Raw genomic sequence first — 5796 nt, forward strand, 5'->3', positions numbered from 1 at the left:
CTATAGTAGTTTTCAAAAGCAAACTTATGGCATTTGCCATAGCTCTCAGCAAAATCGAGGTCAGTCTCATAAAGTCCTACTAGCTTAGAAGACAAAGTAGAAATGAGAGTGTACCTCCTGGATAATGCATCTGTGACTACATTATCCTTACCTGCACTTGTACTGAGGTTCTCTTTAATGTGTCCCTTCNAGATAACTGATAAATCATGTGTTAGGTGCTTATTCCAATTGGATATGGTACGGAGGAAATAGAAGCTGTTGTGTTAGTTGATGTACTACGGCGAGCTGGTGCTGAGGTCACTCTTGCTTCTGTGGAGCAGAAGCTAGAGGTTGAAGCATCCTCAGGGACCAAATTGCTTGCAGATGTCTTAATCTCTAAATGTGCTGATCAAGTTTATGATCTTGTGGCTTTACCGGTTAGTTCTACATTCTGCTTTGGCTGATTCAGTTGAGGACGTTCTTTGAGCTCTAGCTTAATGGTTTTGTATATTTGTTTCGCTGATCTGAAAATGCAAATTGTGAAGGGAGGCATGCCTGGTGCTGTTAGGTTAAGAGACTGGAATTCTTGAGAAGATCATGAAGAGACAAGCTGAAGATAAGCGTCTCTGTTACTTAATTTTTATAGGTACTGGTGGAAACCCGCTTCTTGGAGAACAAGCTGCAGAAGAATCAAAAGATGCAATTGCCAATGCTCTTAAAAGATCAGACCTTGTTTTCATATGTGCTAGAGTATGGAGAGCAAACTCTAAAGTTGAATTCATAGCTGATGCAGTCGGAACCACTGTGGCTTGGCCTAATGACAAGATTATATTCATTTGAGGCTGACACATTTGAGTTTATGTAGTACTATGAACTTGTATCTTTAGAATGTTTGTGGCTTTGTAACATTCAATCTTATTGGATATTTTAAATTTCTATTAAGCAAATCAAAATTTTTATCAATAAAAAATAATTAATAAAAATAAATAATAAAAAAATAAATGTAAACAATTACATTTATATAAATGCTATAGTAATATTTAGGGTTTTGTGCAAAAAAACCCTTCAAGTAATTTTTTTTTGCAAAACAACCCTCCAAATCGAATAAATGCAGGTCAATACCATGATCTTTAAAGTCACCCGCAATATAACCTTTTTTGTATAGATGACGTGGCAGCCGTTTATTTCGTTAAAAAACATCACGGTTGTTAAAACGACAGCGTTTTGCTTCGGTTTAAAACAACACGAAGTTTAAAAATCATGTTGTTTTACAGACCAAAAACGACATACCTCTTCAATCTTTTAATAAAACTTAATTTGGGAAAAATCAAAATTAGGGTTCATCCTTCAATTTGGGGAAAAAAGGAGAGATAGTTTCGTGAGATGTATGAGGGTTCATCGTTGTAGAAGTTAATCATGATTAAATGGTCAAAGATAGGCTAAAGGGATTCATGAAAAAATATTTCTCTAGGAAATTCAAAGGCCAAGGTAGAGTTCTCGGATCTTCTTCTTCCTTTGCACCTCGACCAGGTTTAACTCTTCCTCCTAACCGGTTTAGCTCTTCTTAAGCTCCAATTCCGACTCCTAGACCCAAACCCAATCTGAATCCCACTTCAATGTCGTGGCCTGAGAAACCCATATCCTCCACTCAAAGGATAGTGGGTCTACAAGAAACCCGAATTATAATCTGGTTCGTGTTCTCCACGAGACGGGTTCGGTGCTTTGATAGCGTCTTTGCACAGATCCCAGAATGGTTATCCTCTGAATTGTTGGTGTGTCTAATGTATAAAATCCATTCACATAAGAGAAATAAGTCTTTTTGTTGTCGAGATGTCTGGGAACACTAGTGGAGAAATTTTTTAATTTGAGAAGTATCATAATGATAATCTGAAATTGAGAAACTTGTGGTTGTGTTATCTGCAATCGATAAACCTGAAATATCCATAAGGATGAACCCTAATTTTGATTTTTTTCCCAAATTAAGTTTTATTAAAAGGTTGAAGGGGAAGGGTGATGAAAAAAAAAAAAAATTGAAGGGGTATGTCGTTTTTGGTCTGTAAAACAACATGATTTTTAAATTTCGTGTTGTTTTAAACCGAAGCAAAACGCTGTCGTTTTAACAACCGTGATGTTTTTTAACGAAATAAACGGCTGACACGTCATCTATACAAAGAAGGGTTATATTGCGGGTTACTTTAAAGATCATTGTATTGACTTGCATTTATCCAATTTGGAGGGTTGTTTTGCAAAACAAAACTATTTGGAGGGTTTTTTTGCACAAAACCCTAATATTTAAAACAACAATTTAAAAATGCTGTTATAGAATATTTAATTGCAGACGCACAAACGTTATGGTAGCCGCGAATACGATAGCAGAACAAAAAAGCGCTATATAAAGTGTCTGACCTATAATGACGGGTGCAGATATAGCGTTTGTTAAAACGCTATGGTATTGATAGATAGCGTTATTCAGCTGCTATTAAAACTCAATTTTCTTGTAGTGTTGTACTAGTACAGAAGTACGTTATTCCCCATTGGTAATGATTTCTAGATAACTCGACGTAGTGATCCATTTGCCTCATTAAAAACCATGCTGAGAAAACCCATTGGGACAAAACTCAACTATAGGAAAAAGAGTACAAACTTCACACCTAAGTTACCTAGTCCTCATTACCGGGTGAAGTCTTTAAAGTGGATATGTTGAAGACTTGGATCCTTGGTAGGTTGAATGACCCGTCAACTATGAGTGAATGTGCTTCCTTGGCCATCTCCTTAGCTCTTGACCGAGTGATCCTTCCCACCATCTCCGGTCTGTCTGCAGCTTCTGGCTCCGTGCTTGCCACGATCATATCATCCTCCCCCTCTTCAAAAGGATTTGTCCTCAAATCGGAATCCTTCACCATTTTGCAGATATGGCACCTAGAACAAACCTTCTCAACGTCTGTTTTCATTTGAGGCCAATAGAAGTGTTCTTGCAGTCCAAGTAGAGTCTTTGACACCCCAAAATGTCCAGCTAGTCCACCTCCGTGAGCTTCTCTGGTCAGCATCTCTCTCATGGATCCTCTTGGTATGCACAATCTATCCTTAAAGAACAGATATCCATCCTGCCTATAGTAGTTTTCAAAAGCAAACTTATGGCATTTGCCATAGCTCTCAGCAAAATCGAGGTCAGTCTCATAAAGTCCTACTAGCTTAGAAGACAAAGTAGAAATGAGAGTGTACCTCCTGGATAATGCATCTGTGACTACATTATCCTTACCTGCACTTGTACTGAGGTTCTCTTTAATGTGTCCCTTCCTCATCAGCTCTTCTACTTGCTTCTGAAGCTCTTTAGTTTCTACTGGATTGGTTCTGTAAGCTGGTACCAATTCGATAGAGCTGAACCTGGTACCAATTCGATCTGATGCTTTATCCCACGTAGTGGCTGCAAACCTGGAGATATCTCTTCTGGAAACTCATCCTTGTACTCCTCTATAACCTCTATGGTCTCGCGTGGAAGCCCTTCTGCTGGCTTAGTGCTGGTGAGTGTATCTTTGTACCCAAACATGAATGTGGTCATCTCTGGCTCAAATAGCTTGTTGAACTCGCTGTGGTTGATGTACAGGCTGTGAGACACTTTCTCTGTATCCTTGCGGTCCATGTGAAGCTGGTCCTTGTAGATTTCGCTGGGTGTAAGTGGTAGAAGAGTGACCTTGCGTCCTTTGAACTCAAATGACTGCTTGTTGGTGTAGCCATCTTGAAACACTCTTCTGTCGAACTGCCATGGTCTTCCCAACAGAATATGACTTGACTTCATCGGAATCACATCACATAACAGCTCATCCTCATACTTCCCAATCGCTAGTTTCACCATCACTTGCTGCGTGACTGTCAAAGCTCCCTTGTTGTTCAACCACTGTAGCTGATAAGGCCTTGGATGTGAAGTGGTCTTGAGATTAAGCTTCTGTACCATCTCTTCACTAGCTGCATTAGTACAGCTACCACCATCTACGATCAAGGTGCAGACCTTGTCTTGAACCATACACCTGGTGTGAAATAGGTTCTCACGCTGACCTCTATCATCTGGATGCATCTGAACACTTAAAGCTCTGCGTGCTACTAACATCTCTCCCATGACTGCTGGTTCTCCTTCTTCACAGAGTCCAGACTCTGATTCACTCTCTGAACTGTCTACTGGCACAATCTCTCCTCCTTCTTGAAGAAGAAACATCTTCTTGTTTGGACAGTCTCTGGAATAATGCCCCATTCCTTGGCATTTGAAACACCTAATATGACTTGTAGAGGTACTACTCTTGGGCTTGAAGTCGATTTTAACCTCCTCTTTGACTGTGGCTGTCACGGGTTTGCTGGCCTTGGTGAAGGCGGATTTGCTGAACTCCCTCGGCTTGGACATGTTAGGCGTAAATGTAGACCTCACTCCCTTTCTCTTGATCTGCGATTCAATCAACTCTGCCTTATGTACCATTTCTTGCACATCCTCATAGTCCTGCAACTCTACCTTGTCTTGAATCTCTCTGTTTAAACCCCCAAGAAACCTCGACATAACCATGTCTTCACTTTCCCTTAGATCAGCCCTGATCATAAGTGTTTCCAGCTCCTGATAGTAGTCTCTAACAGACTTAGTGCCTTGAATGAGACGCCTAAGCTTGTTAAGAATCTCCCTCTGATAGTGTGTAGGCACAAACTTCTTCCTCATCTGCGTGACTAGCTGTTCCCATGTAGTGATAGCAGGCTCTCTCTGTCGATGTCTAGTAAGTCCCAACTGCTCCCACCACAACAAAGCATAACCACTGAACTTGGAGATGGCTATCTTCACCTTGTTCAACTCATAAGTACCTTGAATTTGAAAGTTGGATTCCATCTTCCTTTCCCAGTCTAGATAAGTTTCTGGATCATTGGTTCCATGGAAAGAAGGATACTGAATTTTAAGGTGCTTCAGCTGCTGCCTCAAAGGTTCATAATCCCTGCCATGATCTCTGTTTCGGTTTCTCCTCATTGTTTTTTGACTATGATCTGAAAATTCTTCTTCTTAAGAATACTCTCTATCTGACTCAATGTAGATTCGATGCCCAGCTACTTGTTCAGTTCGTCGTGGACGAATGTGATCTCTGCTAGTTCTGCGCGGCTCTCTTTCTGTACCTTGAGTGTTTCTCCTCTGATTGAAACAAGTCTCTCTCCCCCCCAGTAGATGACTTAGCTGTTCTGATCCGTGTATGCTTGGAAGAGACTCCAACGTGTGCCTTTCCTTTAGCTAAACGATGGGCTTCATTAGGACTAGGCGGGTCTGAAGAACTCTGTTCTGAAGCACTAGATGCTTGAGCTATGTCTTTGAACTGTTTCTCAAACTTGTTATTGAGCTGCTCCATCTGTTGCTGAAACTGAGTAGACATTATCTTGTTTGCTTCTGCTATTTGCTGAGACATGGCTTGGTTCAAAGCTTCCATAGCTTCTGGAGAAAGCTCCATTGTACCTGCAAATTAAGGAAGAAACTCGCAGTAACTTGTTCTTTGAATGAAAAAAAGGAAAATAAACTCTAAGACTCTGAATTTTAAACAAGAAAACACACGACTACAGACCTAGTATCGAGCGACACCACAAGAGAATCGATCGACACCCAACCCTATAACGAACAAACTCGAAATAATACCCTAACTGCAGTCTAATTTCGAACAACACAAAACTAAACCCTATTCGATCTAGACACAAACGAATCAACCAAAACAAAACCCTATTCGATCTAGACACAAACGAATTCAACAAAAACAAACCCTATTCGATCTAGACACAACGAATCAACAAAAACAAACCCTAAAAAAC

At 40.3% G+C, this 5796-nt stretch overlaps 1 long non-coding RNA gene across 1 annotated transcript; it reads left to right on the top strand.

Annotated features, from left to right (window-relative positions):
• Nucleotides 206–921, top strand: LOC109129229. The gene is made up of 2 exons (XR_002035414.1): nucleotides 206–416; nucleotides 525–921. It is a non-coding gene; the product is annotated as an uncharacterized LOC109129229 (long non-coding RNA).

The sequence above is a fragment of the Camelina sativa genome, chromosome 15, assembly GCF_000633955.1.
Source record: "Camelina sativa cultivar DH55 chromosome 15, Cs, whole genome shotgun sequence".
Taxonomy (NCBI): domain Eukaryota; kingdom Viridiplantae; phylum Streptophyta; class Magnoliopsida; order Brassicales; family Brassicaceae; genus Camelina; species Camelina sativa.